Below are 13,741 nucleotides of genomic sequence, written 5' to 3'. Positions count from 1 at the left end.
GGTAGAAGAAAATTCTCAAACAGCTTCAGAGAGAACCTTGAGTTTATTCTTTTCTCTGAGGATGAGGGTCCCCAGAACAGTTCTGGAGGTGGTACCTCCCTATATTATATACATATGTATACATATATATATATATATATATAATATATATATATATATATATATATATGTCGTGCCGAATAGGCAGAACTTGCGATCTTGGATTAAATAGCAACGCTCATCTTGCCATATAGGACAAGTGAAAATTTGTGTATGCAATAATTTCGCCAAAATCTTTCTGAACCTAACGAAAAAAATATATTTGATTGTGTTTGATTAGTACTAAATTATTGTAAACGTATTTAAAATATATTTAGTTGAGTTAGGCTAAAATAAATTGATCTTGTTAAAATAAGGTTAGGTAAGTTTTCTAAGATTCTTTTGGTGCACAATTAAAATTTTTTATATTAATGTTAATGAAAAAATATATCTTTAACAATATACTAAGCAACACAGACCCCAACTTATGCCTAGAACAGATAAACTTGGTGGCACTCGATGTATGCACAAGGCTTATTCCTCTAAGAAAAAGGAGGAGTAGAGGTAAAATAGAAAGAGACAGGCGCTCCCTTTACAGGCGACGGAAAAGAATAACAGAGCGGCTAAAAAAGGCCAATATATCTGAAATGCGTAGGGAGACACTGGTCAGAGAAATAGCAAGCATCGAACTTAAGCTAAAGGAATCTTATAGGAGTCAGGAATCGCGGGAAGAACTAAAAGCCATAAATGAAATCGAAAGAAACCCAAAGTATTTCTTCTCCTATGCCAAATCAAAGTCGAGAACAACGTCCAGTATTGGGCCCCTACTTAAACAAGATGGTCCTACACAGATGACAGCAAGGAAATGAGTGAGCTACTCAAGTCCCAATATGACTCAGTTTTTAGCAAGCCACTAACCAGACTGAGAGTCGAAGATCAAAATGAATTTTTTATGAGAGAGCCACAAAATTTGGTTAACACAAGCCTATCCGATGTTATCCTGACGCCAAATGACTTCGAACAGGCGATAAATGACATGCCCATGCACTCTGCCCCAGGGCCAGACTCATGGAACCCCGTGTTCATCAAGAACTGCAAGAAGCCCCTATCACGAGCCTTTTCCATCCTATGGAGAGGGAGCATGGACACGGGGGTCGTCCCACAGTTACTAAAAACAACAGACATAGCCCCACTCCACAAACGGGGCAGTAAAGCAACAGCAAAGAACTACAGACCGATAGCACTAACATCCCATATCATAAAAATCTTTGAAAGGGTCCTAAGAAGCAAGATCACCACCCATCTAGAAACCCACCAGTTACACAACCCAGGGCAACATGGGTTTAGAACAGGTCGCTCCTGTCTGTCTCAACTATTGGATCACTACGACAAGGTCCTAAATGCACTAGAAGATAAAAAGAATGCAGATGTAATATATACAGACTTTGCAAAAGCCTTCGACAAGTGTGACCATGGCGTAACAGCGCACAAAATGCGTGCTAAAGGAATAACAGGAAAAGTCGGTCGATGGATCTATAATTTCCTCACTAACAGAACACAGAGTAGTCGTCAACAGAGTAAAGTCCGAGGCAGCTACGGGGAAAAGCTCTGTTCCACAAGGCACAGTACTCGCTCCCATCTTGTTCCTCATCCTCATCCGGCATAGACAAGGATGTCAGCCAGAGCACCGTGTCTTCCTTTGCAGTTGACACCCGAATCTGCATGACAGTGTCTTCCATTGCAGACACTGCAAGGCTCCAAGCGGACATCAACCAAATCTTTCAGTGGGCTGCAGAAAACAATATGAAGTTCAACGATGAGAAATTTCAATTACTCAGATATGGTAAACACGAGGAAATTAAATCTTCATCAGAGCACAAAACAAATTCTGGCCACAAAATAGAGCGAAACACCAACGTCAAAGACCTGGGAGTGATCATGTCGGAAGATCTCACCTTCAAGGACCGTAACAAAGTATCTGCTAGAAAAACGACAGGATGGATAATGAGAACCTTCAAAACTAGGGAGGCCAAGCCCATGATGACACTCTTCAGGTCACTTGCTCTATCTTGGCTGGAATATTGCTGCACACTAACAGCACCTTTCAAGGCAGGTGAAATTGCTGACCTAGAAAATGTACAGAGAACCTTCACGACGTGCATAACGGAGATAAAACACCTCAATTACTGGGAGCGCTTGAGGTTCCTGAACCTGTACTCCCTGGAACGCAGGCGGGAGAGATACATGATTATATTCACCTGGAAAATCCTAGAGGGACTAGTACCGAACTTGCACACGAAAATAACTCACTACGAAAGCAAAAGACTTGGCAGACGATGCAACATCCCCCCAATGAAAAGCAGGGGTGTCACTAGCACGTTAAGAGACCATACAACTGTTCAACTGCCTCCCAGCATACATAAGGGGCATTACCAACAGACCCCTGGCAGTCTTCAAGCTGGCACTGGACAAGCACCTAAAGTCGGTTCCTGACCAGCCGGGCTGTGGCTCGTACGTTGGTTTGCGTGCAGCCAGCAGCAACAGCCTGGTTGATGAGGCTCTGATCCACCAGGAGGCCTGGTCACAGACCGGGCCGCGGGGGCGTTGACCCCCGGAACTCTCTCCAGGTAAACTCCAGGTAAATATATATATATTATATATATATATATATATATATATATATATATATATATATATATATATACATGTCGTGCCGAATATGTAAAACTGGTCAATTAGCAAGAACTCATTTAAAATTAAGTCCTTTCTGAAATTTTCTTTTATACGTTTAAAGATATATTTTTTTCATTAATGTTAATGTAAAAAATTTAAATTTTGCACCAAAAGAATCTTAGAAAACTTACCTAACCTTATTATAACAAGAGCAATTTATTTTAGCTCAACCCAACTAAATATATTTTAGATTTGTTTACAGTAATTCAATACTAAACAAACACAATGAAACATATTTTTTTCGTTAGGTTCAGTATGATTTTGGCGAAATTATTGCATACACAAATTTTCACTTGTCCTATATGGCAAGATGAACGTTGCTATTTATGCCAAGATCGCAAGTTCTGCCTATTCGGCACGACATATATATATATATATATATATATATATATATATATATATATATATATATATATATATATATATATATATATATATATATGAGGATAACAAAAAGATTAGGTGATGAAAGATTGGATATCAGATTGGAGGGAGAGAGTATGGAGGAGGTGAATGTATTCAGATATTTGGGAGTGGACGTGTCAGCGGATGGGTCTATGAAAGATGAGGTGAATCATAGAATTGATGAGGGGAAAAGGGTGAGTGGTGCACTTAGGAATCTGTGGAGACAAAGAACTTTGTCCATGGAGGCAAAGAGGGGAATGTATGAGAGTATAGTTTTACCAACGCTCTTATATGGGTGTGAAGCGTGGGTGATGAATGTTGCAGCGAGGAGAAGGCTGGAGGCAGTGGAGATGTCATGTCTGAGGGCAATGTGTGGTGTGAATATAATGCAGAAAATTCGTAGTTTGGAAGTTAGGAGGAGGTGCGGGATTACCAAAACTGTTGTCCAGAGGGCTGAGGAAGGGTTGTTGAGGTGGTTCGGACATGTGGAGAGAATGGAGCGAAACAGAATAACTTCAAGAGTGTATCAATCTGTAGTGGAAGGAAGGCGGGGTAGGGGTCGGCCTAGGAAAGGTTGGAGGGAGGGGGTAAAGGAGGTTTTGTGTGCGAGGGGCTTGGACTTCCAGCAGGCATGCGTGAGCGTGTTTGATAGGAGTGAATGGAGACAAATGGTTTTTAATACTTGACGTGCTGTTGGAGTGTGAGCAAAGTAACATTTATGAAGGGGTTCAGGGAAACCGGCAGGCCGGACTTGAGTCCTGGAGATGGGAAGTACAGTGCCTGCACTCTGAAGGAGGGGTGTTAATGTTGCAGTTTAAAAACTGTAGTGTAAAGCACCCTTCTGGCAAGACAGTGATGGAGTGAATGATGGTGAAAGTTTTTCTTTTTCGGGCCACCCTGCCTTGGTGGGAATCGGCCAGTGTGATAATAAAAATAAATATATATATATATATATATATATATTATATATATATATATATATATATATATATATATATATATATATATATATATATATATATATACACTGATCTCTGGCCGAAGGAGACTCGAACCTACGAACCCTGGAAAAAGGTATGCAGTGCTTTACCATTCTCACCACACTGGACCAATACCTTGGCGCCCAGCTCACGCTAGACGTTGATCCAAGGCAGCCAGCATGCAGGGGATGAGATGAAAAGCTTTAAGACTACTCCCTGAAAGCTGGCTGCCTTGGATCAACGTCTAACGTGAGCTAGGCGCCAAGGTATTGTCCAGTGTGGTGAGAATGGTAAAGCACTGCATACCTTGTTCCAAGGTTCGTAGGTTCGAGTCTCCTTCGGCCAGAGATCAGTGTTTGTGTGTATATATATATATATATATATATATATATATATATATATATATATATGTCGTGCCGAATAGGCAGAACTTACGATCTTGGCTTAAATAGCAACACTCAACTTGCCATATAGGACAAGTGAAAATTTGCGTATGCAATAATTTCGCCCAAATCATTCTGAACCTAACGAAAAAAATATATTTCACTGTGTTTGTTTAGTATTAAATTATTGTAAACAAATCTAAAATATATTTAGTTGGGGTAGGCTAAAATAAATTGTTCTTGTTATAATAAGGTTAGGTAAGTTTTCTAAGATTCTTTTAGTGCAAAATTAAAAAAAATTTACATTATCATTAATGAAAAAACATATCTATAAACGTATCAGAGAAAATTTCAGAAAGGACTTAATTTTAAATGAGTTCTTGCTAACTGACCAGTTTTACATATTCGGCACGACATACATACATATATATATATATATATATATATATATATATATATGTGTGTGTGTGTGTGTGTGTGTGTATATATATAAAATGTGTGTGTGTGTGTGTGTGTGTGTGTGTGTGTGTACTCAATTGAACTCACCTAATTGTGGTTGCAGGGGTCGAGACTCAGCTCCTGGCCCCGCCTCTTCACTGATCGCTACTAGGTCCTCTCCTTCTCTCCTTCCTGAGCTTTGTCATACCTCTTCTTAAAGCTATGTATGGTTCCTGCCTCCACTACTTCACTTGCTAGGCTATTCCACTTCCTGACGACTCTATGACTGAAGAAATACTTCCTAACGTCCCTGTGACTCGTCTGAGTCTTCAGCTTCCAGTTGTGACCCGTTGTTTCTGTGTCCCCTCTCTGGAACATCCTATCTCTGTCCACCTTGTCTATTCCCAGCAGTATCTTGTATGTCGTTATCATGTCTCCCCTGACCCTTCCGTCCTCCAGTGTCGTCAGTCGGATTTCCCTCAACCTTTCCTCGTACGACATTCCCTTGAGCTCTGGGACTAGCCTTATTGTAAACCTTTGTACTTTCTCTAACTTCTTGACGTGCTTGACCAGGTGTGGGTTCCAGACTGGTGCTGCATACTCCAGTATGGGCCTAACATACACAGTGTACAGTGTCTTGAACGATTCCTTATCAAGATATCGGAACGCTATTCTCAGGTTTGCCAGGCGCCCGTATGCTGCAGTAGTTATTTGGTTGATGTGTGCCTCCGGTGACGTGCTCGGTGTTATGGTCACCCCAAGGTCTTTCTCCCTGAGTGAGGTCTGTAGTCTTTGTCCACCTAGCCTATACTCTGTCTGCGATCTTCTTTGCCCCTCCCCAATCTTCATGACTTTGCATTTGGCAGGATTGAATTCGAGAAGCCAGTTTCTGGACCACATGTCCAGCCTGTCCAGGTCTCTTTGCAGTCCTGCCTCATCCTCATCCGATTTAATTCTTCATCAACTTCACATCGTCTGCGAATAGGGACACTTCAGAGTCTATTCCTTCCATCATGTCCTTCGCATATATCAAAAATAGCACTGGGCCTAGAACTGACCCCTGTGGGACCCCGCTCGTCACGAGCGCCCACTGTGATACCTCTTCACGTACCATGACTCGTTGCTGCCTCCTTGTCAGGTATTCCCTGATCCATTGCAGTGCCCTCCCTGTTATATGCGCCTGATCCTCCAGCTTCTGCACTAATCTCTTGTGGGGAACTGTGTCAAAGGCCTTCCTGCAGTCTAGGAAAACGCTATCAACCCACCCCTCTCTCTCGTGTCTTACTTCTGTTACCTTGTCATATAACTCCAGGAGGTTTGTGACACAGGATTTGCCTTCCATGAATCCATGCTGGTTTTCATTTATAATCTTGTTCCGTTCCAGGTGTTCCACCACTCTCCTCCTGATAATCTTCTCCATGACTTTGCACACAATACATGTCAGAGACACAGGTCTGTAGTTTAGTGCCTCATTTCTGTTTCCTTTCTTAAATATGAGGACTACATTTGCTGTCTTCCATTTCTCAGGTAGTTGCCCAGTTTCAAGGGATGTGTTGAAGATTGTGGTTAGGGGCACGCACAGCATCTCTGCTCCTTCTCTAAGGACCCATGGGGAGATGTTGTCCGGTCCCATCGCCTTTGAAGTATCAAGGTCACTTAGGAGCTTCTGCACCTCCTCCTCGGTTGTTCGTATGTCATCCAACACTTGTTGGTATATTCCCTCTTGATGTTCCCTTCTGTGCTGTCTTCCCACAGCCCTTCCTGTCTCTACTGTAAAAACTTCCTTAAATCTCCTGTTTAGCTCCTCACATACCTCCTGATCATTTCTTGCGAGTTCTCCACCTTCTGTCCTCAGTCTGATCACCTGGTCTTTGTTGTCTTCCTCCTGATGTGTCTATACAACAGTTTCGGGTCAGTCTTGATTTTCGATGCTATGTCATTTTCATACTGTCGCTGGGTGTGTGTGTGTGTGTGTGTGTGTGTGTGTGTGTTTGTGTGTGTGTGTAGAATAGTGGTAACGAAGCTGTTGTATGTGTGTGAGGTTGTAAATGCTGCAGCAAGAAGGGGGCTGGAGGCATTGGAGATGTCATGTCTAAGGACAACGTGTGGTATAAATATTATGCAGAGTATTTGTAGTGTGCAAATTAGGAGATGTGGAGTTGCTGAAGTGACTTGGTGCTTTAGAGAGGATGGAGCAAAATAAGATAACTTGGAGGGTGTATAAATCTGTAGCGGAGGGGTAGGGGTCGCCCTATAAAAGGATGGAGGGAAGGGGTGAAGAAGGTTTTGTGTGCAAGGGGGCTTGGACATACAGCAGGCATGTGTGAGCTTGTTAGATAGGAGTGAATTGAGACGAATGGGTGTTGGACTTGAGCGGGACCTACTCGTGAACGTATCAAGAAGATTAAAAGGGATATACTCTATCAAACAAGTATCATTACAATAATACTTAGAAGATGAGGAAGACAACTGGCAACCAGTAAGGAAGCGCATGAGTTCTGCATCACTTTCTACGTGTCTGTTTTCTCAGCGAAATCTTGCACTAAATCTTTCATACAAGACTGCAGTTGTTGAAGCAGTAATACTACAATATTTCGCATCTATTTCAAAGACAATGAACATGTTTTGTGACTGTCAACCATCGTAACACATCATCACCTCGGGAAATGAATTGAGACAAACTTCAGTGGATAAAATATTAACAAAGTTTGCAAGAAATGTCATCTTCAAAGTTAACAGAAAGTTTGTAAGAAGTGTCAGCCTCAAAGTTAACAGAAAGTTTGCAAGAAGTGTCAGCCTCAAAGTTAACAGAAAGTTTGCAAGAAGTGTCAGCCTCAAAGTTAACAGAAAGTTTGCAAGACGTATCAGCCTCAAAGTTAACAGAAAGTTTGCAAGAAGTGTCAGCTTCAAAGTTAACAGAAAGTTTGCTAGACGTGTCAGCCTCAAAGTTAACAGAAAGTTTGCAAGAAGTGTCAGCCTCAAAGTTAACAGAAAGTTTGCAAGACGTGTCAGCCTCAAAGTTAACAGAAAGTTTGCAAGAAGTGTCAGCCTCAAAGTTAACAGAAAGTTTGCAAGAAGTGTCAGCCTCAAAGTTAACAGAAAGTTTGCAAGACGTGTCAGCCTCAAAGTTAACAGAAAGTTTGTAAGAAGTGTCAGCCTCAAAGTTAACAGAAAGTTTGTAAGAAGTGTCAGCCTCAAAGTTAACAGAAAGTTTGCAAGAAGTGTCAGCCTCAAAGTTAACAGAAAGTTTGCAAGACGTGTCAGCCTCAAAGTTAACAGAAAGTTTGCAAGAAGTGTCAGCCTCAAAGTTAACAGAAAGTTTGCAAGAAGTGTCAGCCTCAAAGTTAACAGAAAGTTTGCAAGACGTGTCAGCCTCAAAGTTAACAGAAAGTTTGCAAGACGTGTCAGCCTCAAAGTTAACAGAAAGTTTGTAAGAAGTGTCAGCCTCAAAGTTAACAGAAAGTTTGCAAGACTTGTCAGCCTCAAAGTTAACAGAAAGTTTGCAAGAAGTGTCAGCCTCAAAGTTAACAGAAAGTTTGTAAGAAGTGTCAGCCTCAAAGTTAACAGAAAGTTTGCAAGACTTGTCAGCCTCAAAGTTAACAGAAAGTTTGCAAGACGTGTCAGCCTCAAAGTTAACAGAAAGTTTGCAAGACGTGTCAGTCTCAAAGTTAACAGAAAGTTTGCAAGACGTGTCAGCCTCAAAGTTAACAGAAAGTTTGCAAGACGTGTCAGCCTCAAAGTTAACAGAAAGTTTGCAAGACGTGTCAGCCTCAAAGTTATCTCTTAGTTACCAGACTGTCAGGTGGAGATCAGTGGTTCGTCTTTCAGGTCCATCCTCCCACTTACTGTGTTTTTTATGCTTTCCTCACATCCATATGTTCAGGAGTACATTTGTTTCCCTTCAGATATTCTCCCTTCCCCAAAGTCCGGATACATGAACCTTCCTCAGCTTCACGTATCCAGGAATCTATCCATTTGTTCCTGGATTTCTCCCGCACTTCCCTTAAGTCAGCAGTTTTCGCTACCTCCAGTGACCTTATTGGATGGCAACCTGGTCTTTTCTAGCTGGTCTATGGTAAAGTCTGTCCAGATGGATGGAATTACCGGAGGTGACACAGAACTGCATCCAGTAATTACACCCAAGAAAACAGCCTCGACCGTAGGTCAGTTATACGAGACCAAGCTGCCACTCAGCTGCCATCCACCAAGGAGAGGACAGTCTAAGAAAACTTTAAATTCTAGTTATGCTATGAATCTATATTAAATAAAAGTTATTAGTTTTCTGGCTCTATATTTGTGTGTGTAAAGATGAGTCTCCACGTGCTAATCTCAGTATATATACGCTGGAGAGGTGCATATCTCTCAGTATATATACGCTGGAGAGGTGCATATCTCTCAGTATATATACGCTGGAGAGGTGCATGTCTCTCAGTATATATACGCTGGAGAGGTGCATGTCTCTCAGTATATATACACTGGAGAGGTGCATGTCTCTCAGTATATATACGCTGGAGAGGAGCATGTCTCTCAGTATATATACGCTGGAGAGGTGCATATCTCTCAGTATATATACGCTGGAGAGGTGCATGTCTCTCAGTATATATACGCTGGAGAGGTGCATGTCTCTCAGTATATATACGCTGGAGAGGTGCATATCTCTCAGTATATATACGCTGGAGAGGTGCATATCTCTCAGTATATATACGCTGGAGAGGTGCATGTCTCAGTATATATACGCTGGAGAGGTGCATGTCTCTCAGTATATATACGCTGGAGAGGTGCATGTCTCTCAGTATATATACGCTGGAGAGGTGCATGTCTCTCAGTATATATACGCTGGAGAGGTGCATATCTCTCAGTATATATACGCTGGAGAGGTGCATATCTCTCAGTATATATACGCTGGAGAGGTGCTTATCTCTCAGTATATATACGCTGGAGAGGTGCATGTCTCAGTATATATACGCTGGAAAGGTGCATGTCTCTCAGTATATATACGCTGGAGAGGTGCATGTCTCTCAGTATATATACGCTGGAGAGGAGCATGTCTCTCAGTATATATACGCTGGAGAGGTGCATGTCTCTCAGTATATATACGCTGAAGAGGTGCATGTCTCTCAGTATATATACGCTGGAGAGGTGCATGTCTCTCAGTATATATACGCTGGAGAGGTGCATGTCTCTCAGTATATATACGCTGGAGAGGAGCATGTCTCTCAGTATATATACGCTGGAGAGGTGCATGTCTCAGTATATATACGCTGGAGAGGTGCATGTCTCTCAGTATATATACGCTTGAGAGGTGCATGTCTCTCAGTATATATACGCTGGAGAGGTGCATGTCTCTCAGTATATATACGCTGGAGAGGTGCATGTCTCTCAGTATATATACGCTGGAGAGGTGCATATCTCTCAGTATATATACGCTGGAGAGATACATGTCTCTCAGTATATATACGCTTGAGAGGTACATGTCTCTCAGTATATATACGCTGGAGAGGTGCATGTCTCTCAGTATATATACGCTGGAGAGGTGCATGTCTCTCAGTATATATACGCTGGAGAGGTGCATGTCTCTCAGTATATATACGCTGAGAGGTGCATGTCTCTCAGTATATATATGCTGGAGAGGAGCATGTCTCTCAGTATATATCCGCTGGAGAGGTGCATGTCTCTCAGTATATATACGCTGGAGAGGTGCATGTCTCTCAGTATATATACGCTGGAGAGGTGCATGTCTCTCAGTATATATACGCTGGAGAGGTGCATGTCTCTCAGTATATATACGCTGGAGAGGAGCATGTCTCTCAGTATATATATGCTGGAGAGGTGCATGTCTCTCAGTATATATACGCTGGAAAGGTGCATGTCTCAGTATATATACGCTGGAGAGGTGCATGTCTCTCAGTATATATACGCTTGAGAGGTGCATGTCTCTCAGTATATATACGCTGGAGAGGAGCATGTCTCTCAGTATATATATGCTGGAGAGGTGCATGTCTCTCAGTATATATACGCTGGAAAGGTGCATGTCTCAGTATATATACGCTGGAGAGGTGCATGTCTCTCAGTATATATACGCTTGAGAGGTGCATGTCTCTCAGTATATATACGCTGGAGAGGTGCATGTCTCTCAGTATATATACGCTGGAGAGGTGCATGTCTCTCAGTATATATACGCTGGAGAGGTGCATGTCTCTCAGTATATATACGCTGGAGAGGAGCATGTCTCTCAGTATATATACGCTGGAGAGGAGCATGTCTCTCAGTATATGCTGGAGAGGTGCATGTCTCTCAGTATATATACGCTGGAAAGGTGCATGTCTCAGTATATATACGCTGGAGAGGTGCATGTCTCTCAGTATATATACGCTGGAGAGGTACATGTCTCTCAGTATATATACACTGGAGAGGTGCATGTCTCTCAGTATATATACACTGGAGAGGTGCATGTCTCTCAGTATATATACGCTGGAGAGGTGCATGTCTCTCAGTATATATACGCTGGAGAGGTGCATGTCTCTCAGTATATATACACTGGAGAGGTGCATGTCTCTCAGTATATATACACTGGAGAGGTACATGTCTCTCAGTATATATGCACTGGAGAGGTACATGTCTCTCAGTATATATACACAGAGTATAATTTAAACACTATGTCAAAGATTAAAATACTCTTGACTGGTGATGTCACAGACACATACAGTCTTAATGACTCTCGTACAGCAGGTAAACTTTATATACATCACGAAACGTAAGCCAGTGAAACACTTTCGTTGTGAGATGTGTGTGTGTGGTTGTATAAGAATATACATATTACAGTGAGAGGAGCTAATTGTGTTGGTTGTCTGCATATGTGCTTATGTTTGATGCATAGGATTGTTTATTTGTGTGATGTGTGTGTGTGTGTGTGTGTGTGTGTGTGTGGGGAGATGCATAAATGTGTTCCCATACACATGTGAACGAGGACTTTGTGTTCTTTGCAAATAAAAACTGAGGAATAACAGAACAAAAGAAATCCAATTCATATTTATTACAGTTTTCAATGAAGTGGAGAAAGAGATTAGCACACAGACACTTTTGTATACACACACACAAATAAACAAATATTCTTATACAGCCAGAAAACTAGAAATAGCGTTTAATATAGATTCATAGTTGTAACTTCAATAGAGTTCGAAATTTTCATTGACTAGCCTCTCCTCAGTGGGTGAGTTGGGTGTCAGCGTGATCTCTACTAGCTAACCTACGGTCGTGGCTGTCTTGGTAGGTGTATTTACTGTACGCAGTTTTCTGCGTGTCACCTCCGATAATTCCACCACTTGGACAGCCTCTGTCATAGACCACCTACACATGATCAAGTTTCCATCCATCACTGGGGGTGGCGAAACCCTTTTCTTCTGGGAAGTGGAGACAGCCGAAAGTGAGCGGATGGATTCCTGGATACATGACCCTGGGGAAGGACAGAGGTTGGAAGCCACAAGTGAGGTTACTTAGAGAGAAGCTGACGTTAGGGAAGTGAGGAAGGGTAGACATCCGGGGGCCCATGGATGGATATTCCTTGATGCATGAATCTTGGGAAGGAGAGGATACTGGTTGTTGAAGCATACTTTGGAGAAATTGTGAAGAGAAAATATCTCAGGGAACACAGAAGGACTCCTGGACACATGGACCTGGAGAAAGCATAAAAAACACGGGATGGGTGCTAGTACGTGACGAAGTGTCAGACTGGGAGAATGTGTCGAGTGGGGCTGCAAAAGATTCAGTCTTCAGTCCGGTGCTGTTTCTTGTATATGTGAATGACATGACAGAAGGGATAGATTCAGAGGTGTCCCTGTTCGCAGACGATGTGAAACTAATGAGGAGAATACAAGCAAACGATGATCAGGTAAGTCTACAAGGGGATCTGAACAAGCTGCAAGCCTGGTCTGACAAGTAGCTCCTGGAGTTTAACCCCACCAAGTGCAAAGTCATGAAGTTTGGGAAAGGAAAAAGAAGTCAGCAGATGGAGCACAGCCTAGATCAAAGGCCGAGTCATACAGATCACATCTTCTGAGGCGCACATCAACCAAATAACCGCTGCTGCATATGGGCGTCCGGCAAATCTTAGAATAGCGTTTTGACATCTATGTAAGGAGTCATTCACGACACTACACCTTCAGGACCATATTGGATTATGCAGCACCAGTACTGAACCCACACCTGGTCAAGCATCAGAAAATTAGAAAAAGTATAAAAGTTTGCAACAAGACTAGTCCCGGAGCTATAGGGTATGTCCTACGACAAGAGATTAATTAAGCATTCCCTATAAATTGTGTGTGTGTGGGGCAGAATAAATACCAGCAATAAAAATTCGGGACGGTCTCCTGATTTAAAACTTTTCCTGACCTAAAAAAAAAAAATGGAGCTGTCAATATATAGTAAAATGCCGTTTTGGGTTTGACAGTTCTAGATATTAAGGTTTGTATTTCCTTTGCTGTTTTGTTATTAAAATTGTGACCTGTCGTAGTGACTTAGAAAACATCATCTTAGCATATAAACGTAAGAATGTTCTTTCTTTTATTTAAATATGTTGTTAATTGTCTCCAGCGACTTGGGACGAATTATGGATTTGGTTCCTTGAATCTGAATAATTAATATTGAATTGTTTTGCTTGTTTTGTGATTATTTCTGATTTTGTCTCGATAGTAAGCAGGTAATAACATTAACGTTGAACTGATAATGACGCCTAACTTAGCATAGGCTTAAAGTCACTACATAAACAAATGATTCTTAACAATGGTA

This window comes from Cherax quadricarinatus, chromosome 3 (genome assembly GCF_038502225.1).
Source record: "Cherax quadricarinatus isolate ZL_2023a chromosome 3, ASM3850222v1, whole genome shotgun sequence".
Lineage (NCBI taxonomy): Eukaryota > Metazoa > Arthropoda > Malacostraca > Decapoda > Parastacidae > Cherax > Cherax quadricarinatus.
Note: the sequence above shows the minus strand (reverse complement) of the source record.